General features: G+C 36.2%; 2 long non-coding RNA genes across 5 annotated transcripts; one reads left to right on the top strand and one right to left on the bottom strand.

The window, feature by feature from the left end:
- Positions 1-896: 896 nt before the first annotated feature.
- Positions 897-4,515, top strand: LOC104212735 (uncharacterized). 2 transcript variants are annotated; one of them, XR_011401249.1, is made up of 3 exons: positions 897-1,829; positions 3,678-4,013; positions 4,094-4,515. It is a non-coding gene; the product is annotated as an uncharacterized lncRNA (long non-coding RNA). The 2 variants fall into 2 exon arrangements; XR_011401250.1 differs by lacking the exon at positions 4,094-4,515 and having other exon boundaries at positions 897-1,130; positions 1,707-1,829; positions 3,678-4,045.
- A 2,789-nt stretch (positions 4,516-7,304) lies between these two features.
- On the bottom strand, positions 7,305-15,141 carry LOC104212734 (uncharacterized). Of its 3 annotated transcripts, XR_011401248.1 has the most exons (4): positions 14,931-15,140; positions 13,007-13,076; positions 12,577-12,650; positions 7,305-12,478 (listed from the first exon to the last, which is right to left on the bottom strand). It is a non-coding gene; the product is annotated as an uncharacterized lncRNA (long non-coding RNA). The 3 variants fall into 3 exon arrangements; XR_011401247.1 differs by having other exon boundaries at positions 7,305-12,650; positions 12,963-13,076; positions 14,931-15,141; XR_011401246.1 differs by having other exon boundaries at positions 7,305-12,650; positions 14,931-15,135.
- Positions 15,142-25,047: the final 9,906 nt, after the last annotated feature.

Below are 25,047 nucleotides of genomic sequence, written 5' to 3'. Positions count from 1 at the left end.
ATTTGGCTTCCGCAACATTGACGAAGGGCCTAAACCACTTGTTGAAGAAGCAGGTAGACGAAGATGTGAAGTGTAACGTGAAAGTTTCTCGGGCTGGTTAGCAAACACATGTACTGCTTTTGCTGTACTTTTACTGTATTTGCGCTAACTTGTCTATAGCTTCTTGTGTTCAACCTCAAAACTTGGTCCCCTGTACATCAAAACCTTAATGTAGAGTTGAGTGTTTGCCAATGAATCAGTATAGGCAGACATTTTAGGAACTACATTTTCTGAGGACACTATTTTGACTCAAAACTCCGTCTATTTAGTGAGCAGCAATTCCCATGGCTTGTAATATTGCTACTTTTAACTCTTTTGATGGTACATACACACACATATATATATATATATATATATGTATATATATATATCCAGTTAGCCGATGGATCACTAGTTTGTAGTTTTATCAAGTTACCAGTTTTACAGGTTATGCTTCTATTTGTACTGATGTTACTTTGGCATAGTATTTTATACTGATGCTTCTTTTTGTGTAAGTAATAATTCGAATTGATTTACCAACTTTCTATTAGGATTTAACTTATATTCAATGACATGGTACAGCATTTCAGTATACTTTAATTTAATTTATAATTTTAGTAGATTGCTTATCTTATTTTCTGGGTTATTAACTTCACTTAAGATTCTATTACATATACTTTGACTAAGTATATATTACTAATATTTAGAAATGGGTGTTCAATTGTACGAACACAGAACTAAAAAGTTATACCGAAAGCAGCATAAAATGTACTACTATGTTGGGCTTAAATCATTGCACGTGTAATACACGTGTACCTACATAAATACAAGTACGTAACAAATACTATTTCTCTTTAACTCTATATTTATTGCTCACCTTCAAGTTCAGAAACTCTCTCTCCCTCTCGACGCTCTCTATGGAATTACCTTTTTCCTTCACGGCATCAAAGTTATCTCTCTTTGGGAAGTTTCCTTTCTTTCTTCGGCGCTTCCTTTTAGTGACGGATCTATTCTCGCTGTTCTTTACTCTGAAAAAGAATAACAATTTTCTGCTGATTTGTCTGATATGGTACATTTTATGGCATGGCTCTTTTCTGTATAGGTTGAAAACGGTAAATTGTGGAGTTCCTTGCTTCCTATTTGTACAACAAAACTCATGCATGCCCTTCTTTGATTGAGGATTTCTTTTTCAAATTCCTAAATTCTCAATTTCAGTTCTATGTTATATATGCTGTGTGATTTGTTTTTGTTCAGTTCTGGTGAATCTGTTGATGGGTCTGTGACGGTGGTTTTTGGGGTGAGAACTCTGACAACACTTAAAATTGTGTTCCTTAGTGGAATGAGAGTGCTAATGTGCATGTGCATGTGCATGTGCTTGGCCATGTGATTGTGGTATAATGGATGTGTTCTTTTTGGGTATTCATTCTTTCAGAGATCTCCAAAGATTGTCTATTTCTCTTCTATTTGTATTTGGTGCGGCCGCAATCCTTCTTTGTTTATTGCAATTTCTTTATTTGCAATAAAATAACTTCGTGTCTATATATCCGCTTGCTATGATATTTGAATATTGTCTTGCTAGAGTTATACATGCATGTTAGTAAGTGTGCCTGATCAGCACATCATTTTATCTTTTTAATTAATTTGTTTTTGTTACTAACCGGAAAATCTGATGTATAAAAAAATGACAGGAATGTTGAAGTGGACTATACAGCTGTGTTGTTTGATGATATGTCTGAAAGAGGTGAATCTAGATTTTTTAACCATGGTCACTGTCAATTAGATCGCGCCTAGCACTGCACTTGAGGAAAAATGTATGATTCTTTCTTTCTCCTCCTTTTTTTCCTTCCCAAACTTAATAGCTACTTCAAAAACTCTGCAAGATTCTGATTCCTAAAAATAACGAAGTTAAAATTTCTACTTTTAGTACACTAAAATTTCTACTTTTAGTACCTATCTTATTGGCTTCGACTCAACCTGACGCATTTATACTGCAAGCATCTTTTAATTTTTCTGAAATACTCATTTATATTAGTGCAGTTCATCCTCTGCTTTAGAAAAAGATAAATCAATATATTCTTTTTAGATGACCCTGCTTAAGAATGAACGATCTAGATATCATTTGTACTATTGTAGATAACAACTGTAGTGTAATGGAAATTCCCAAAGCTTTCATTAAGGAGTCATATCATGGGTCTTTTATTCTAACTTCGTCTCTTTGTAATACGAGGACTCTGCCAACAAAATTTTATGTAATAGATGATGATAATATGCATACATATACTGATTTACATAAACATTATTGGATGCACTCTTTCACTTTAGTATCTTATAAAAGGCTATAGTATTAGTTGAATACAACTACGATAGAGTAATATAGTGCGAAAAAATGTTAGACCTCTATGAAATGCGACTTTCTTGCGGACGGAAACAAACAAATCGCCAATGTTTCTATTCATTATTGTCTGGCCATATCACAAACCGTGAAAGATAAATATGATTCTGGCATCGAATCAACTCAATTGCTTATAAGTATGGATTAGGCTCTTTAGACTTGGTCAACTATAACTAATCAAAAACAAATCTCGGTTAAGCACAAAATTATACATATTTGAAAAATGTGCTTGATCATGTCCACTTGTGGTATATCTTTTTATTTACTAAAATGAATGTTATTAGAAACGAATCTAGAATGTTATTAGAAACGAATCTAAGGACTAATAAAGTATGATGTTTGAAGCCATTTTTGCAATGACTGTTGCTTTTAAATAATCTTGTTGTGGTTGCTTCTTTGGACAAAAATCATAACCTACTACTAATATGACCAATTAAATGAAATTTCCTTTTCTTAGCTTTCTTCCAGATACCATGCACTCTTTTTTTTTGATTGGTGTCAAATACCATAAGCTTACAATGTGTAGTAACTAATAAGACTAAATGGAGATTAAATGTTGTACTTGTGATATTTGAACTTCTTGCCTGCCTCTCTATTTTCGTGGTATAAATGAAATATGATTCTTATATTTGGGTTTATTTGATGATATATTGCTTCTAAAACTAAGTTGTTTTCTTCCATGTTGGTACGCGCAATGATTTACTGGCCGGTCTATGCAGCACTTAGGTAAGTAATATGATGTTCTGTAATCAACTAATATTCAGATGCATGGTCTTCTTGATAGTAATCTGCGGGTGGCTCATTAGAAAACATGTTTTCTTATTACTATAATTTCTTTGAAAATACTTACAAGTGTGTAAATGTCCATATAAGCTATCTTCAAGTTGGTCGCATATTTCTATGTGTTTTTTCCTGCTTTAATATACCCTTTGATTTGAAAATTAGAAATGCTCCGCATATTCTTTTTTGATGCATTAAATTTCAGAAAACATTGGTGCTTATATTCCAGGAGGGACATAGATCTTATATCTCCTGATGTGAAAGGGTTTTCCTTAAGAGTTTGAGTCTAGCTATTTGTTAAAGCTGAAAACAACTACTCCTGTATATATTTTTTTTGGCTCTGGAAACTGAGGTTAAACCTCACTTAATCTTTTATCCACTTTATTTGCAAAATAAATGCCCTTGATATAGATAAATGGATTTTTTTTATAAATGTTCTATGCCCAAGTGCTGCAAGATGAGCTTAATGTGGTTACTACTTGGACAGATTGCCTGCAGAATCTGTTCATGCATATGACTGCTAAGTGGAGCGTAACCAGAGGAGTTCTTTGAGTTCCTTTCAAAGAAGAAGCCAACAGTACCCCTATCTATTGTAAGAGGAGAAACTTTTTAGGACCAATAGTACCAATATATGATAGATTTCACTATATCATGAGCCAAGAATTGAACGGCAAACTAACCTATATTGCATAACTAAAACTGCCACAAACTACAAGGGTAGCAGCAAGCTGGTTCATCAACCAAAGCTGTGATGTTCTCTCTATACAAGTCCAATGAAGGCAGCAGTTCGATTGCAAGCTCGTGATAGTTTTGCGCCCTCCAAGTTTGTTTTTCCAATAATATTACCTCAAAAGCCTTCGCCAGCTATTTGTACGACTCTGAAGTTCCTTTTCCTCATTGCAGGAGACTAGGTTTTCTTATGACACCATTGATTCCCACCTGTAGGCTGTAGCGCATCTATGCCACATATGTTCTTTGAAGTAGCAGATAGCGCCATGATCACTGACCAACTATGGTTGTAGAATTTAGCCACCCTCGCTGCTGTGATCTGGCATTTGCTAATAATCAACTCAGCAAGAAAGTGAGGACATAGAGCTGATATTTGCTTCGTCTTCTCTACATGTTTTTGCCTTTCCTTTCTTCAGAATTCGATAGACGATAGTACTTCTTTCATTAAAGATTTGTAGTTACCGTCAGGTGGTGACCTTTACCAATAGCGTCTCCTACCCTCTTGATAATGTATTGATGATGATTTGGCATCAGTAGAGACAAAATTTACAATTGAGTTCTTATAAAAAATTGTATATCTAACTTTATGCTTATCACATGGTTATTGCACTAATCTGGTAGACAGGTATAAATTTGATTTGCTTACAAAATATTGTTTGGTATATAAAGGTAAATTTATTGAGAACAAAGGTAGTATTGGAGCTCTATCTAGAAGCTAAAATCATCACAGCTTTAGAGGACTGAATGTTAATGTTAAGCATTTGATAAAAGTCAAAACTTTTGGTGACATGCGGTTGAATATTTTTTAATGTCGTCCAACAGCCATCTTTGACTTATATATTAAGGATTTGCAATATTGTTTCCAAATTTATTCAGACATGAAGTTCTTTCTTGGTTATTGTTTTCATGGTGCGTAAACGTTAATTGTTTTTAAATGACTGTAAATTGTTTTTTAATTTTCAATTTCATAAATTTATTTATTTATAAAAAGAATTCCTAAATATTATGAATCACAATTGGTAGGAAGAATAGAACGACTAGGAAATTTCACATAATTTCTGAACTTCTACTTTCAATTTTTCTTTTATCAAGTTTTCTTTTATCAAGAGGAATAAAAGATATCCAGAATTTGCGCTGAATGAATATTACAATTCGAATTGTCTGGCCATCTTTTATCAAGAGGAATAAAAGATATCCAGATATCCAGAATTTGCGCTGAATGAATATTACAATTCGAATTGTCTGGCCATCTTTTATCAAGAGGAATAAAAGATATCCAGATATCCAGAATTTGCGCTGAATGAATATTACAATTCGAATTGTCTGGCCATCTTTTATCAAGAGGAATAAAAGATATCCAGAATTTGCGGTGAATGAATATTACAATTCGAATTGTTGGGCCAGAGCTAAGCTCGGGCAAGGCTCAACTAGTTTACTTAGATATAGAAGATTTGAAATACAAAATCTAAAAAACTAAATCAAAATCTAAAACTCAAATCTTTCTATTGTTGGTTTGGATCTGTAATTAATCCTAAGGATCCTTAGGAGTGATATATTCTTTTATGTCCCGTAGTTTGTAATTTTCCTGAATCAAGCTAAATATCACAACTCGTTCTACCCATCCTTTATATTGTCCTCTTTGTTTCATGTTGAAATAGATCCTTAATAGTTACTTTCTCTATCCTAATTTATGTATAATACTTTCCTTTTAGTCTATTTCAAAAAGTGTGTCATACTTCTTTATTTAGAAATAATTTAACTTTAAATTTCCTGCTTTATCCTAAATGAGATAATTTATAGTCACACAAATATTTTCTTTCTTTATTTATTTTACAACATGCGTGCAGTGTCTTACTTACAGTAATAAGCAAACCAAGAATTTTGTTCAAGCGGGATCAATTAGGCAATGCAACATTAATACGATGATATCTACGATAGGAGTTACCATGTATGACAAAGTCAGTTTTGTATGTTATTTCTTTTTTTTTTCAATAATGCCCCTGAAGAGTGAAGAATGTCATTTTGAGGTGGTATTAAATATGTAAAATAAAATAAACGATGAACACAATTTTATAATGTATTCGAAGTATTAGAATACATGAATGAACAGTAAATACACAAGTCTGCACATACTGATACAATTATCTTTAAAAAGTTATTATATACAAATAATAAATAATATAACATAAATTAAAATAACTTAATATGACACAAATAATAAATTCCAAAGAAACAGTGAGATAATAATTTTAATATATTAATTAGATAGAACTAATTTAATATAAAAATGATAAAAGAAACGGACATAAACTGACCTTCGTTGTTGTCCCAGGCGGATTCATTCTTCAAGTCTATTACATATGCTAATAACAAAAAATTTCAACCAAACAGGCCCCTGATCCGAGTAGATACTTAGCGCTCTCTCTCTATATATACTAGTTAAAGATGGCCCGGGCTTACCCAAGCCCATCATTTGTTAGATTAAATTATTATAGCATTACGTATATTATGGTGAATTAGATATTATACATGTATGTTATGCAGTTTCACCAAGGGGTTGTAATATTGTAGAAGTTGAGTCATCAGTATATGCTTGGTGTGATACCAAAAATATGCTTCTATAAGAATGAATGAAAGGACTAATAGGTGTTTAAAAGACTACCACAAGGCAATGAAATCTCAAAGGTCAAAATAATGATGTAACTCATAAAATAGAAAATAAAAAAAGACAAAACAATAGTGTGAGTGGATTTATTGGGAGAATGATGGTAATACAACTACCACTCTTTTCTCAAGCGTACACCATCACACTTTGCCGGATATGGCTGTCCATTGGACACGAGCAACTTCCTTCCCTTTACTAGCAGAACAAAATATGGTATAAGAGAAGATATGGTACAACTGAGACAACAAATGATGCTGGCAATCAAGGATAATCTGAATCAATTCAAGTAGAATGAAATATTTTGCGTAGAAAGGAGGTTACAAGGGGTTTCAGAAATGGCACAGGGAGGTTACAAGGGGTTTCAGAAATGGCACAGGTGTATCTAAAGTTACAATCCTATGGCTAACTTGAATTTGAATCAACCTTTTCTTTTCTGTTTTAAAAAAAAATTCTCTTGAAAAGGGTATAACATTAACTTTTGACAACTGAAGATAGTACAAGCATAATGATTGACTATGAAGAGTATTTTAATGTTGCTCAAACAAATAACATGCATAGGTAAGGAACTTTCTATAATTCTATGCAGGTACTATACTTTGCACAACTAATTTTACTGGCACAATCTGAATAAGAAAAATCACATAAAGCAATAAATTCTAATGCACATATTAGAAGTGCCACTGTAAGCCTGATGATACTATCTGTCTACTCCTTAAGAAATATCAGGTATTGTTTTTTCTATTGTAATCATAGAAGAAATAGAGCAAACCAGAGAGAACAAGTCAATTCAAACCAAAAAGGTAGTTTGGATGATCTACTATTGTATTTTTTTCACCAAGCAGTTTGATCTTTAGTTCTAGACTTACAGTACTCCCAAGTTGTAATGTTTGTCTAAAACACGTGTACACAGGGACAAAGTTAAAGTTCAAACCAAAGCACGTGTAGTCCTTTATATTCTCCGAGTTGAATCCTTGGTCCATAACCATCTGCGCCACCATCAAAAGTAGTGTATGTACAAGTCATCAAAAGACATATATACAGGCAGGCCACATAGTCAATAAACTGTAAATATTAAGAAAGACATGAAGTCATTATTAAATGTGAAAGAGAAAAATATAATTTTCTTTTTAGCTTCTTAATATGACTAAAGATAGGTTTTAGAGCCAATTTTATCATGGGGAATTATGAAGGAAAACAGAATTCAGGAAAAGAAAAATAATACTCCCTCCGTTTTAATTTATGTGAACCCATTTGACTGGGCACGGAGTTTAAGAAAAGAGAGAAGACTTTTGATCTTGTGGTGTAAAATAAGACACATATATTTTGTGTGGCTATAAATCATTGTGTAAAAGTAAATTATTTCCAAATAAGGAAAGGGGTCATTCTTTTTGGCACGGACTAAAAAGGAAATAGGTTCACATAAATTGAAACGGAAGGAGTACAAATTTTCAGGATACACTTAGTATCCTTTGGATTGTTATGGTAGATGGATGTAAATAACACCGACAAAATAATTCAGTATTAGGAGCTTTAGATAATTTACTTTCTATATGACACTATTTAATTCCTCTGAATCTTATTGTGTAAAGTGTGACGAACTTCAAGTTTCACTTATTATAGTCCTCACCTGAAGAGCTAATATGTACAAAAGATCAAAAGGTTTAAGTCTCCACCTGTAGTAAAGAAACATCTTAAAAGATAGAGAAAACAAGGGAACAAAGTTTGTAGAAAGAGGGAATTGAAGGAAAGTTCAGTCCCCTCTGAAGAAGATGGCCATGGACATGGTAAGCACGTTGAACAGTCAAAACGTAAAGTGAATTGGATGAAGCAAACAAAACATCATGAATTTTTATTCTTTAATCATCAAAGGTTCAAATATGCATGCGAGAACGAGGACACTACAGTTATGAGGACAGAACTGCCTAGTGCAACACTTTTGTCTGCTCTAGTGCAGAGTGTGGTGAACGTTATCTTCTTCCAAGGAGATATATGGGAAATATGGGAAGCAGAGGCACTTAAATGGGCTATGGAATGCACAACTTTTAAAATTATATGTATTTAAAAATCAACAACATCATGTTCCACAAAAGTATTAAAAACTATTTGATTATCTAATGATTTTGGAGTAATATATCAGCTTAGAGTTTCTAGTGACAAAGATAAATCTAACAACTCAATAACTTCCAACACAGTACCTTTATAGACTATAGTTCTATTTGTTGTAGTAGATTATGTCTCTTATTATAGCTATTTTCAAATTTTATGGTATATACAAAGAAGCGATAGAATGAAACTTTAGTGCAACAACCTATCCGATAGTACTTCCTACAACCTCAATTAATTTATAATCTTTTGTATCACTTTAAAGAATAATAGGTATCTTTACAACAAATTCATAATTGCATATACAACTTCTTTGTTCCACCAAATGCTTTACTATGAAGCATCAGGGGAAAAGGAATTAATATCTAGCCATGACAAAATTTGGTGTGTTGAGTCTTTCTGATATGTAGTGTTTAGAGAATGAGAAAATTGAAAGTAAAGGTGATGTGCTTACATGGAATCAGTTTGCAATCTAAAGAGATTGATTTTATATAAGAACTAAACGGAATCACACAATTTTATAAATTACCCACATAATTTAGAATTATCTCAAACTACATAAAATACTACTCACTTTTAACACAGAGATCCTTGTAAAACAAATTTTGTTGGACGACAGGTAATAGACAGTGACGGATCTAGGATTTCTAAAGAACAGATGCACCTAGTCCAAACATATATTTTTCCTCTAGCTTATGGTGGAGAATGAAGGTATTTAACAGCAATAAAGGTATTAGAAGTTATTGTCATGCATGGTCTCTTTGTCATTCCAACAGAAAAGGTAGAAAATTAATTATGTAATGGATTAACAATGCAGGTCTTCAAACAGAGGGGTAAAGTCAAATTGGACAAGAAATTACTTATCTAAGTATGATTCTGCAATGTAATAAGCAAAAACTTGCAGAAAATTGATCTTAAATCTTGTAAAAAGAAACTGAGTCGCTTTTGAAATTCAGTTCTGAGATCCACGAAAAATCTTGATACCAACCAGCTTATTCATTGTCATGTAGTGTGCTTATTTCTATTCTGGGCCAGCCACTCATCACGTAAGAGCTACTGTGACCAGCAAACATTAGCTCAACTCTAATTTTATGTGCATCTTCTATGAAACCTCATAGGGCAGGAAGTAAAATACCAAAGAGAGGCAGAGAGAATAGGTCATTTGATATCACGTGCCGATCAGCAGCCTAGCTCACCACAGAGACTAAAACAACCTCAATGCTATGTTGAAAGGCTCCCAGATCCCTCACTCTCTTGCAGACTAATTTGGAGAGGGCTTCTGTTGCATTATCTGCCAGTCTTCTAGATAGAACTAATTAACAATACCTCTTAATATGTTTCACTTAAAATCTTTTCAATGATCTTCTAATCACAAAGAACAATAGACTCCAACTTAAGCTCAACACATGAATATATTGAATCAAGTATAATAGTAAATTCAATACGATTGTTCATGAGTTTCTTGTTATTTTCTTCACTTTCAAGTTTCAAATACACACGAAGAGAGACATGCAATAAGAATTTGAAAAATTTCTCATCTTGTTCTTCCATATTATGCTTTTAGCGGGTTTACGTAACACAAAAAGTTCATAAAGACATAGAAACGTAATAGAGGAGACAAACTTACCAGGTTGAGATGAGAAAATCTGGAAGCCTCAAAGCAGAGAGAAACAGAGGATATTCTGGGGGGTTTTTGAAGAGTACACCACCAACTTTTTAGCTTCCATGTTAATCTTATTTTTCAAAATCTGTCCTTGACCGTGACACCGTGTGTAAAATCAGTCTATGCAGTGATGGAAGGAGACATTTGTCACTTAATCAAGAGTTGGGCAGTGATCTACTTTTAAATACTGTAGAAATAATTGTACTTTTGTTCCATGTAAGCGTCTGCGTTCCGAAAGTTGAGATCTTTTTAACTTTGAACTTTTTGGGCTTTGTATGTGGGCAAGTTTTGAGATCATGTTGTAGCTTTTTTGCTTTCTGTCAATCACAATTAATGCTTTTAGACTTTCCAGCTTCTTCTCTTCTTTTTGTTTCTTAAATACTTATATTTTTCTTGAGTCAAGGACAAGATTTTGAAAGATAAGATTAATAGGACATAAAAGGAATTAATTGAAAATTGTAAGGATAAATGTAGAACTCTAACAAATTAAGATCTGCTACTGTGAGGATGACAAAACTCTTCCTTTTGTCACTTATTAATATTAGTAACTAGTGAGGTTATGCCCGGGCTTAGCTCGGGCCCAACAGCTAGATGAAGCTTCATGTTAATAGATCCGCGAACAATTTTATTTCGTCAGAAATTATCAAAATGAATAGCAGAAGCAGCATCTACATTCTAACATTTACCGAAAATGTGACAACATTAAAATCTATTAAGAGGTATTTGTGAGCTTAACACATAATTCAAATTGCATAGAGCTTGAAAAGTTTTAAATTTCAGCTACAGTGAAATGAAGCATAGATATTTTATCTTTCTTTTGAATTAAGTATTTGAGAAGATATGTGATTTGAAGTGTTGTGCAAAAGCATAGTGTTTAATGTCATTGTCACTTAATCTAAACCTTAACTATGCACAAGAGATCATCACCAACAAAATCTTAGTTCCTATACATCATAGAACTGCCTGAAATTTCTCTCCCTATGTGTCAAAGCCTGATCAATTTTGATTTTCTTCATTTCCCTGCGCGTGTTAGAGCTATCATACTTTCTTGAACTGTGCACATTCTCATGTAAGAATGAAACAAAAATAAAGGAGCATTAGCATTCAACTTGTATTGACACAATCTTAAGCTCAAAGGGTTGACTGACCTTGAAAGTTAAAACAAGGCTCTAAGAAACAACTGGTATAACTGGGATAAAAATATTAAAAGAAAATCAAATTAAAATAAATGAACAACTTGGAATTTGGCTCTGCAAAAATTGAATTTTCCTATTTAGTTTTGGTAGCGTATTAGCATGACTATGTTTTAAGCAAGGAAACATGAGACTTATTAGTAACTGGAACAAATTCTGAGGTGGAACAATGAGTATGATGGGCCTCTAAAGGTGTAGCAGATGAGACAGTAATGTCGTCGACCCACAACGTCCACATATGTCAATTCAATAAGCCTCACATAATACCAAAAAGAAAGGATCTTAACCCAGTTGATATCTTTCATTGTTGTGATAAAATTGCGGTATTTAAACTATATAACCAAATCCTAAAACACAATCAATAGAAAATTATAATAGAAAAAGAAACAAACCAATATATGGATTGCCTAATTCAAACAAACTCAGCTATTTGGAGACATCACAACTCCCTCTATTCTATAACAAACCAGTAACCATTCAAAAGAATATATATATTTTTTTTATCAGGTAAGGTAATCTAGCAACAAATATATAACAACTACTACTATCCTTACTATCCCTCAACCCCACACAAGTTGAGGTCACTATATAAAGCCTCTTTATCGTTCTACTCTATTTTGGCCCGTCTCTATTCCAATACTGTACCTTTGCTTAAGAGTACTCTGGATTTCATAGTTTTATACAGACATACAAGTTGAGCTAGCAACAACTAACTTAGTAAAATAGAATCTGTAATAATTTCTCCACAATAGAAGACAAAACAAACAAATCCAAATCAAAACTTAAATCAACTAGTCGCTGCACTTGGAAGCACAAATCAATATAGTCACCTAACAACTAAAAACTTACCAATGGACATGGATTTTGGAGGTCTGATAGTACATTTCCCTTTGTTTTTTTAAAATCAACTGCTAATCAAAGAGGCACCTATGTTGCTATTTGTGGACAGAGAATTTGAATATTCAAAACAAAATCAGCACAAACACTATAAAGCTTACGTGAAATAAATTTAACTAAAAGAGGAATATTATACATATACAAGATTGAGAGGTTCCATTCTCATGTTTGGCATAATTTCAGCCATATCATCTTCTGAAAAAACTCCAACTGCACAAGCGAGAAACAAGAAATTAAAGCTCACCGCTTTGGCATTACTTAAGAGCATGAAACAACACAAAATAAAGTGAAATTACTAAAAGGTGATTTGTATTGAAAATAGAAGCAGATCTTGGATTTTTAAGTTAGTGCATATAGAAAATAAAATAAATTCTAAGAAATATAGAGCGCGTATATCCTTTAAAAGCATAAGTCAAACAGAAAATCAGATGAAAATTTTATCAATTTGATTGTGCGAAGAGAAAATGAGAAAAAAATTAAAAAAGCTAAGAAATATCAGAGTGGATAGAGAAGTAAAAGAACCTCAACGACAGAAAAAGCGAAAGCGTGAGGATCAGATAGGTTACCCATTGCAATTATCTTTTACTTGTATGTGAATTCGGAGTTTTGAGTACTGAAATTCTCACAGTGACAAATCTGCAAGCAACCAAAAGTAAACACAATAAGCAAAATCCAGGATACCCCATATTCCAATAAGTTAATATTCAAGCAATTTCCAAATTAAAAGTAGTTCACTATAAAATAAACTAAAAGTGCAAAATAATAAAGTATTCATTGGAATTATTATGCTCTTCTACTATGTAAAATCTCCAAAATAGTAATTGATTAAAGATGTAGTATTTAGAAGCTCTAATGTATCATTGACGTCACACGCATTCACTTCATTTGAGACAACAACATGTATTTTATCTAATTTTGGTATGGTTCAAAGATAATCACACCAGATAGTAAGGATTTGTTGTATGAAGAAATACTGCAATTAATATTGTAACACCGAAATACCTTAATCTTTTCAGCTAGATTACTAATAAAAACAAACTCTTTAACAATGTCATATACATTATCAATATTACTGTACAAAATAGGAGAAGACATTGGTGGATAAAAAGCAATTTTATCGTAACAGAGAAGAATAACTTCACATCACACCTTTGAAGCAACAAATGAAAACACATCAGTGAAGGATGTAACTTATAATAGACAGTAAATCCTCCTCCTTCAAGCTATGTATATGAAACACATCCCGATATTTTTAAGAAAACAGACAGAAGAACAAGCAAGGAGACGGCCTACATGCATTGCAAAAGGTAAAAACTTTTCCTTTGTGTATCTATCCTGAAAAGAAAGTTTCAAATATTTTATATTCAATAATTTTATACAATATCAGAAGCAGTGTTAAAATCACAGAGGGTAAGGGAAGTTTGTTGTCTTAATCGTATCCTTTTTAATTTATCAGATAGATTTGTGTACTCGATATAATATGATCAACAAAATTGCATAAGCGCACATATTTAGATACGTTAAATATTATTTGATAGTTTGTTTATAGTTTGTATTGTAAGATGAACAGTTAACATGATGTTATACATTCATTGCTAATTAAATTATATTACCTAGTCGTTCGATAAACCATCCAAAGAGTCAGTGAGTATATATCTTATATTAACATACAATAGATAACTTAGTTTAGAGGCCACATATCATCAAGATAAACTAAAAAAGAAGAAACATGTTGTGCCTCTGTCATGGAGGTAGGAGGCAAGTGTCAAATTCGAATATCACAAGTACTAAATTTAGTCACTATTTAGATTTTATTTGACAACAAAGGTTTCATGGTATCCAGAAGAAAGGAAAGGGAATTCTCTTTAACTGGTCAAATTTATAGCAGGATGTTAAAGTTTTTCCGGCCAAACAGTAAAATAATGATTGTTTCAATCGATTCAAACATTGTAAATTTTTATTAGATGATGTACGCTTTGTTGGTAAAAATATACCAAAATAATAGTAGCTAAAGAAGGATCCAAATGCAAAGCTATCTACATAATACATGAATTTCAAACCTTGCGCCACTGCCACTCGGGATATCTCTGTTAGTAAACCAAAATTATTTCTTAAGCAAAGGAAAATAATCTTGATGACTATCTAAAACGAAGACAGAAAGAAAGCTTTCAACTCAAAAACACCACTTAAGCTAATGAAACTTCTTGCAATGTCAGGCAGAGATTTCCTATTCGTGCGTCAAACTGCCCTAACTCAAAATGCAATCAAAGAATGAAATCAGAGAAAACAAAAGACAGGACCATGCATAAGAAATCTAATAGAAAACCTGATTGAAGAATTTTGTCAAACACCTAGAGAACTAAATTTATTAACATGTTTCACTTTGTCTGCAGGACTCCCCTCGCTATTCAGGGGAAAACACAAATACCTAGCATATTATCAGTGATTGAAACAAATCAATGCAATAACACAAGATGAGAAGAAGATTACCTAGTAGGAAATATCAATAGACAGAGAGGAGGAGTGAGAGAGAGCAGAGATATGAAGCGAAGAGCCGTTTGAAGATGAGGGCTTTGCAGATGGAGCTTTTCACCAGTGTCGGATGTAGTAAGAGAAATCAAATGGTGAATTGATAGTTGGGCTACACGTGTTGGGCTAAAAATTCACACCATAAGATAATTTTGGGCCAGGCAAATATGTTGACCATGAGCTGCCTGGCTATCCCCATTTATAGTATATGAATAGATATATATATATATATATATATATATATATATATATATATATATGGGGTGTTGCCAGGGCTAAGTCCGGGCCAATAGTTCTTTAAAAATATTGTTACAAGAAGCAACAATAAGAAAAATAAAAGAAGCAATAATGTTTCACAGTAACGAAATTTGAGATAAGTCCAACTGTTAAGCTTCAAATTTTATTCTATAAGAATCTATTGTTAGGATTCTACATCTCGTTACTGAGATTGTATGGAAAACTTGCATATTATGCTTGTACGGAACAGACTGCAATAGTTATGACTGATAACTATATATTCAACTGGATGAGACATCTACATAAGTGGATAACATCATACATGATTTCTGCAATATCCCTATTTCAAAATTTGCATCGTTGCCAAGGATTGTATTGAAAAAATTCTGCCTTTCATCAATACCATTACTTACGATAACCACTGCCAAAAAAGCTGACAAAATCAGAGACAACTTTGACCAAAGATTGGTTCTACCAGAAGTTCTGTTGTGTGCAATAACATGCTTATCAATGCTAGAAGTAGCGTGCTCATTGGACGGCAACTTTTGAGTACAACCTTTGTACTGCAAATACAATGAAAGTAAGCAAAAGCAACACATCAGTAGAAGATAGAAGAGTCCTTTGCAGACATGGAAAGAGGATGATGAATCTTAACCGTTTAACAACTGCTGAATCCTAGTGTGGAGACAAAACAAGAAAGTGATGTTAACCAAGATTCTGAAGATGTACTATTCCTCATATCCATGTTATACTATAAAAGATTCATCCTTTATGTCTTTGTATTCCCTGATCTACATACCTTGAAAGAAGGTAAAATTTTTATTCAACAAGAGAAGATATTTGTCACCCGTATCAAAAGAGACAAAGGGTGGAAAACAAACAAACAAAAACGAAATCACATGAAGATTGTGTGAGTTGGAAATAGAACCAACGAAAGAGAATAAAAGAGAGAGAGAAATCTACAGAAAATGTGAAAGTGTGAAGAGAAAGAGAAAGATACCTCTCAGAAGTAAGTAAAAGGGATGTTAGCTACTGGACTAAAATATTGTACAATAAAAATCCATCAACTTCACAGTACAACAAAAGTTCATGTAGGGAAAAGATACAAAAAGGAAACTTTACTAACAGTTTGGAGCAATATGATAAAGGAGATGATGATCATGAATGAAATGAAAAGGCAGTATTTTTTTTATCAAAAAATTAATGAGAACCATTTCAACTAACATTTATCATTGTTAAAAAAAGTTTATTTGGATGGTTAGAGATTTCATTTTTCTATTTCTTTTTTTTTAGTTCTTGAAATTCAGTAAAGTAAATCCAGTATCTTCCAAGGAATTGCAACCACATGATAAAAATTGCTTTTGGTCAAGCATATTTCTCAGAGACTCAGACATCATGCACTTTCAGGTTACTGTACGATCATTATCCAGAAGCAGCAGATAGCCTTGTTTGGACAGACTTCTCTTATTAGTATCTTTGTATATCATATGTCCTAGTTAATTATTTTCTTTAAGATTAAACAACAATGTTAAAGATGAGAAAATCATTATAATTGTCAAAATAATATTTATTTCCACCTCTATTCTTAGAGAATTGCAAATGACAAATTAGAAAACCTTTTACATGAATTCGTAACATTTCTAGGCAGCCAAAATTCTCAGAGGAACAAAAATTCTAGCAGAAACGAATTTATCAGTTAAATAAAGCATATTTTTTGTAACAGTGAAAAAGTTAAATAAAGCACAATATAAGAAGCATTCAATACATTTAAGCTTTTTGTCAAGAGGACTTACAACAAGTGGAATAGGCTTGGAAAATGGCTTGTTGCTTCCCAGCAGACTATCATAGGTAGCATTCCCAACCGCAAAACCAAAATTTTCTTTGAAAGTAAGATCTATGAATACAAAAAGTGTACTTGAGCAAAGAACAAAACGTTCAAGCATGATTATTCTTCTGAAATCCACATTAAACATCTGGATATCCTACTCATGCAAATCATTGACAAACATCATCCTCGCTGCTGCCTTACCTCTTTCAGTTTTTAATCTTAAGGTAGGACCACCCCAGAAAAGCAAATTTTGACCTTTCTATACAATTTTAAAGAGAAATTCTATAGCCAATACATAGCAATCAACTATGAGACAGAAGATGATAATAGTATTATGAGGTTAAACAATTCAAATATTTAGCCGAGGCCAAAGAGCTTCCCCTGAACTCCAATGTCTGCTATATTCACATGGGATATAAATACCTCTAAGGAGCTTTAATCATTTTGATTTTTAAAACTTGCTATGACATGTCTCAATTAAACAAGGTTATTAAACCAAAGAGGTGTTTGCTCCAACTAATAGACTGTTGAATATGCTCACTCCAACTAATAGAATGTTGAATATGCTCCGTAGTGTAAAACTTTACAACTAACATCAATACCATCAGAACATGTTGGGGCTATAGTGTCATACATTAAATGAATTGAGAGAACTCATTTTTGGGGAGAAGGCAGTAATTGAATTAAAGAGCCCAAGCCGTTAGTTTCAATCCTTTCTTTTCAAAGGAACTCTCAGGAACTTGCAGTACATCCCTTAGCCATCGTACACCGGGGAAATGTCACGACCTCAGTTTGCCCTCCGTGAACTATCGTGACGGCACCTAGTCTCTACGACTAGGTAAACCTAACAAATGCAGAACATAACGAATCTTGTGGAAGAAATAATCAAAAACCAAAATAACTGAATGGAAACAATAGTTATAATGCCGCTCGGCATATACAATACAACACCCTCAAAACCAAGTACACTATCCCAAAACTCGAAAACTCACGAAAACACAAGCCTTTGGAATATCTAACAGTCTAACTCCAGAATATCTGACAAGAAAGAAAAAAATACAGAAGGGCAATGTTTAATACCTAGAATAGAAAAGGGCTTCTCAGTCTGCGGACGCGGTAGATGTACCTCGAAGTCTCTAGAGCAGTCGCCTCTTTCAAGGATGGTAGGCCTGAGTAGCGGTACCCGGATATGCACATGAAAAAAATGCGCAGAAGGGGCATGATACCACAGCGGTACTCAGTAAGTGTCAAACCTAACCTCGGTTGGGTAGTGACGAGGAAGGTCAGGGCCCTACTGAGGTTAAATAAAATATAGAGATCAATATTATAGAACAGAATAGTATAAATAAATACAACAGTAAAATAACACAGGATGTACATGACAACAACAACTATACAGAAGCAAGGTAAACACGGAAAGGAAATGTAGCTCAGCACCAATAATAACAATCGGGGATCTCCCAGGATACCGTCCTGTAGTCCCATATGTACATATCTAATGAATCTCCCAGGATTCCATCTCGTAGTCCCACTCATAGTGCGCGGGGATCTACCGGAATCCCGTTTCGTAGTCCCAAATGTAAATACCCAGTACTGCAGGGGAATCTACCTGTGCATTCCCATAGTTCCATACAACTGTGCAGGGGGATTTACCAGAATCCCACATCCGTAGTCCCAAAATAAACAGACAATAGGGAGCTACCGGAATCCCACATCCGTAGTCCCAAAATAAATACATAGCATCAATAGAAAAAGATACAGAAATGACAAAAATTTCATATTAAGGCAACAAGTGATTCTAGCCTAGCATGCTGCACATAAGTCAAGTAAGGCAGGTTAGCAAATAAAGCAATTAAGTCACTTAGACATGCTTTTTTAAGCTAACAAGATGCTTAATAGTGCAAGTAATAGAAACAGGAAAGGAAACATACTAGTAATTACTTAAAAAAATCGGATTTCCAACAATTAGCACAAGTACACACTCATCACCTCACGTACAAGGCATTTCAATTACCAAATATACCAATCCTAAGGAGAAGGTCCTCCACACAAGGTTAGATAAGCCACTTACCTCGAACCGGCTCAATAATCAATCCGAAACCACGCTCTTGTCACAAGTACTCGACTCCAAATGGCCCAAATCTATTCAATTCAATTGCATAATGTAAATAACACTTCAAGTAACTAATTCTACAATTAAATTCTAAGCTAATACGCAGAATTAGGTAAAATGACCAAAATGCCTCTTGGTCCCACTTCTTGAAATCGGGTAAAATTTACATTTTCAGAATCCTCATACCTTCACGAGTCTAACCATGCCAAAATTATCTAATTCTGATGTCATTTGGTCCTCCAAATCATCATTTTAAGTTTTTGAAAGATTTCACAATTTCTTTCCCAAATTCCATCCCAAATCACGAATTAAATGATGAATTCAATGATAGATTTATGTACTCTAACCAAATCCGAGTTAGAATCACTTACCCCGATGAATTTCTTGAAAAACCTTCAAAAAATTGCCAAAATTCGAGCTCTCTAGGTCAAAATATGAAATAAAACCCTAAACCTCGTATTTATTGTGCACCTCCCGGATTTCCACCACTGCCGACCGCACAAAAACTACCGCTGACCGCGGTGGAGCACCGCTGACCACACAAAAACTAGTGTTGTCTGCGGTAGATTTGACTGCAGTGACTGGCTTTAGTATTTTGGCCATAACTTTCTCTACAGATGTCCAAAATGTAATTTCTTTCCTTTCTGGAAACTAGATATGAAGTGCTACAACTTCCGTTTTTGAATCATCTCAAAATTTCTTGTAGATCAAAAGATATAAACTTCCGAATTCAGACTAGTGAAACTTTCCTCACCGCAGACCGCACGTGATTTTGTGCGGCCGCAAAGCCCCCACCGCAGCAACACAAAATCTAGTGCGGACCGTACTGGCGGGTTTAGAGGTCTGCAACTTCTCTGAACCTGCAACAACTATGTTTTTAGGCCTAAAACATCTCGGAACCTACCCGGAACTCACCCGAGCCCCCGGGACTTCAAACTAAATGTACCAACATATCCCATGACATCATTCAAACTTGTTCAAAACTTCGGAATGCTCACAACAACATCAAGTCACCAATTTATCATAGAATTCAAGCCTAAGAACTCCAAGAACTCTTAAATTATGCTTTCTATCAAAAAGTTTATCAAATCTCGTCCGAATGACCTGAAATTTTGCAAGCACGTCACATTCAACTCTATAGAGATACTCCAACTTTCGGAATTCCATTCCGACCCTTAGATCAAAATCTCACTATCGGACCGGAAACTTCAAAAATTCGACTTTCGGCATTTCAAGCCTAAATTAGATACGGACCTCCAAAACACAATCTGATCATGCCCATAAGCTCGAAATCACCCAACGGAGCTAACAGAACCATCAGATTTCCATTCCGAGTTCCTCTTAACACTGTTCCAACTACGGTCAACTTTCCAACACTTAAGCTCTCATTTAAGGACTAAGTGTCCCAAAACTCTCTGAAACTCAAAATCGAACATCCTGGCAAATCAAAATAGTAGCAATAAACTCGGGAAAAATAGTTAATAGGGGATCGGGGTATTAATTCTTAAGATGACCGGTCGGGTCGTCACATCCTCCTACACTTAAACATTCGTTCGTCCTCGAACGAGCATAAAGACATACCTGAAGTAGTGAAAAGATGAAGGTAACGACTGCGCATATCCTGCTCGGTCTCCCAGGTCACCTCCTCGACCGACTGACCCTGCCACTGAACCTTTACAGATGCAATGTTCTTTGACCTCAGCTTTCTAACTTGCCTGTCCAATATTGCCACTGGCTCCTCAACATAAGATAGATCCTTGTCCAACTGAACAGAACTGAAATCCAACACCTGCGACGGGTCACCGTGATACCTCCGGAGCATCAAAATATGAAATACCGGATGAACTCCTGCCAAGCTGGGAGGTAAGCCAAGCTCATAAGCAACCTCCCCAACACACTTCAATATCTCAAAAGGGCCAATAAACCTCGGACTCAACTTTCCCTTCTTCCCAAATCTCATAACGCCCTTCATAGGCGAAACCCGAAGCAGAACCCGCTCTTCAACCATATAGGAAACATCACGAACCTTCTGGTCCCCGTGACTCTTCTGTCTGGACTGGGCTGTACGGAGTCTATCCTGAATCACCTTAACCTTCTCCAAAGCATCCTGAACTAAGTCTGTGCCCAATAATATAGCCTCACCTGGCACAAACCAACCCACCGGGGATCTACACCGTCTCCCATATAAAGCCTTATACGGTGCCATTTGAATGCTGGACTGATAGATGTTGTTATAAGCAAACTCCGCCAATGGCAAGAACAGATCCAAGACCCTCCAAACTCAATCACACACGCACGAAGCATATCCTCAAGAATCTGAATAGTGCGCTCGGACTGTCCGTCTGTCTGAGGGTGAAATGCTGTACTCAACTCCACCAGAGTACCCAACTCATGCTAAATGACCCTCCAGAACCGTAATGTGAACTGAGTACCTCTATCTGAAATGATGGATACTAGAATACCATGCAGACGAACAATCTCCCGGATATAAATCTCCGCCAACTGCTCTGAGGAATAAGTAGTACACATAGGAATAAAGTGAGCGGACTTGGTCAGCTGATCCACAATCACCCAAATAGCATCGAACTTTCTCAAAGTCCGTGGGAGCCCAACTACAAAGTCCATGGTGATCCACTCCCACTTTCACACCGGAATCTCTATCTGCTGAAGCAACCCACCCGGTCTTTGGTGCTCATACTTCACCTGCTGACAGTTGAGACACCGAACTACGAATCCAACTATATCTTTTTTCATCTGCCTCCACCAATAGTGTTGTCTCAAATCCTAATACATCTTTGCGGCACCCGGGTGGATGGAATACCGCGAACTATGGGCCTCCTCTAGAATCAACACCTCGGAGCCTATCAATATTGGGTACACAAATCCGACCCTGCATCCTCAATACCCCATCATCACCAATAGTCACATCTCTGGCATCATCATGCTGAACCGTGTCCTTGAGTACAAGCAAATGAGGGTCATCATACTACCGCTCTCTGATGCGATCAAATAGGGAAGACCGAGAAACCACGCAAGCTAGAACCCGACTGGGCTCGGAAAGATCCAATTTGACAAACTAGCTGGCTAAGGCCTGAACATCCATCACCATAGGCCTCTCTAATGCTGGTAAATATGCCAAACTCCCAAAACTCTCTGCCCGGCGACTCAAGGCATCGGCCACCACATTGGCCTTGCTCCGGTGATACAAAATAGTGATATCATAGTCCTTCAACAACTCTAACCACCTCCTCTTGTGCAAATTTAGATCCTTTTGCTTGAACAAGTGCTGCAAGCTCCGATGGTCAGTATAAATCTCACAGGGAACCCCGTATAAATAATGGCGCCAAATCTTCAGGGCGTGAACAATGGCAGCTAACTCAAGGTCGTGAACAAGGTAGTTCTTCTCATGTACCTTCAACTGTCTGGACGCGTAGGCAATCACCCTACCGTCCTGCATCAACACCATTCCGAGGCCAATCCTTGAGGCATCACAATAGACCATATAAGACCCTAAACCTGTAGACAATATCAAAACTGGGGTTGTAGTCAACACTGTCTTGAGCTTCTGAAAGCTCACCTCACACTCCTCCGTCCATTGAAATTGAGCACCCTTCTGGGTCAACCTGGTCATAGGGGCTGCAATCGATGAAAACCCCTCCACAAAACGATGGTAGTAACCCGCCAAGCCAAGGAAACTGCGGATCTCGGTAGCTGAGGATGGTCTGGGCCAACTCTGCACATCCTCTATCTTCTTCGGGTCCACCTGAATACCCTCACTCGATACCACGTGGCTTAAGAATGCCACTGAATCCAACCAAAACTCACATTTCGAGAACTTAACATATAACTTCTTCTCCCTCAGAGTCTGAAGCACAGTCCTCAGGTGCTGCTCATGATCTTCCCGACTCCGGGAATACACCAGAATATCATCAATAAACACAATGACGAGCGAGTCGAGATACGGCCGGAATACACTATGCATCAAATGCAAAAGGCTGTTGGGGCATTGGTCTGCCCAAATGACATGACAAGGAACTCGTAATGACCATACCGAGTCCTAAAAGCAGTCTTTGGGATATCTGGCTCCCGAATCTTCGACTGATGGTAACCTGAGTGCAAGTCAATCTTAGAAAACACTCGTGCACCTTGAAGCTAGTCGAACAAATCATCAATACGAGGCAAAGGATAACAGTTCTTTATTGTAACTTTGTTCAACTGACGATAATCAATACACATGCGCATAGAACCATCCGTTTTCTTCACAAACAAGACAGGAGCACCCCCAGATGATACACTGGGACGAATAAAACCCTTATCAAGCAATTCTTGTAACTGATCCTTCAACTCCTTCAACTCAGGAGGAGCCATACGATACAGAGGAATAGAAATGGGTTGAGTGCCCGGCAACAGATCTATGCCAAAATCAATATCTCTATCAGGCGGCATGCCCGAAAGATCAGCTGGAAACACATTGGGAAAATCCCGTACTACTGGGACTGAATCAACTGAAGTGGTATCAATACTGACATCTCTCACATAAGCTAAATACACATCACATCCCTTCTCGACCATACGCTGAGCTTTAATAAAAGAAATAACTCTACTTGGAGTGTGATCTAAAGTACCCCTCCACTCAACACGCAGTACACCTGGCATAGCCAGTGTCACGGTTTTGGCGTGATAATCAAGAATAGCATAATGAGGTGACAACCAGTCCATGCCCAAGATAATATCAAAGTCAACCATGCTGAGTAACAATAAATCAACTCTGGTCTCAAAACCACTAACTGCAACCAACACGACCGATAAACGCGGTCCATAACAAGAGAATCTCCCATATGAGTAGAAACATAAACATGTGAACTCAACGAATCCTGAGATACACCCAAATGCAGAGCATTATAAGAAGACACATAAGAGTAAGTGGATCCTGGATCGAATAGAACCGATGCATCTCCATGACAAACTAGTATAATACTTGTGATGATAAAATCTAAAGCAACAACATCGGTACGGGCAGGAAGAGCATAATATTTGGCCTAGCTTCCCCCTCTAGGGCGACCTCTACCTCCCCGACCTCTACCTCAAGTTGGCTGGGCAGGTGGGGTAGCAACTGGTGCTGTAATCATAGCCTGAGAACTCTGCGGGGCACGTTATGGCTGAGAAGTCTATGGAGGTACACTTCTCCCAAGTCTGGGGAAATCCCTCACTACATGGCGTGTGTCACCACACTCAAAACAAGATCTGGGAGGATGTGACAGTGGGCACTATGCGGTATGGGTACTCCAAGACCCCTAAACACCTGAAACACTATGTGAAATCTAAGATGCAAACTGAGTTGGCTGACCCACAAAACCTCTACTATGCCGTACTTTTCCTCCAAAATAAGGACCAATGGGTCTCTCCAGTCTACGAGGTCTCCTTACTTCCCTATACTCTCTTTCCTGACCTCGTCTTCCCCTTCTCTCCTAGGCCCACTTGTCCTCTACTCGGCGAGAGGTCCTCACCAACCACTGAACTAGGCCCACAGGCTATGTCACCATGACACCTGGAACCTGAACAATTAGATCTTGCTGCTCTGAAGTGCGGGCGGCAGGAGTCTGTACTCCTCCCCCAGCCTGAGATGTAGCTGCTGCAAGGGGAAGCAACCCTGCCTGAGCCAAAATGGTATACATGCTCATGAACTGCACCAGAGCCTCCTGAAGTGCTGTAATAGTAGTAGCAGTAGGCGTATTAGGTGCCTGGACTCCGTCTAGAACTGCTAGTGGTACTTTGGTGGTAGCTCGCGCAGGTGCTTTGGCGGCACCACGTGCGCGTCCTCGGCCTCTACTCCGGCCCCGAATTCTAGCGACTCTCGTAGGGGCGCGGGTGCCTGATCTTTTCAGGTAGCACGTGTCCTC

Source organism: Nicotiana sylvestris, chromosome 7, assembly GCF_000393655.2.
Source record: "Nicotiana sylvestris chromosome 7, ASM39365v2, whole genome shotgun sequence".
Classification (NCBI taxonomy): Eukaryota; Viridiplantae; Streptophyta; class Magnoliopsida; order Solanales; family Solanaceae; genus Nicotiana; species Nicotiana sylvestris.
This window is presented reverse-complemented; position numbering and strand designations above follow the sequence as displayed.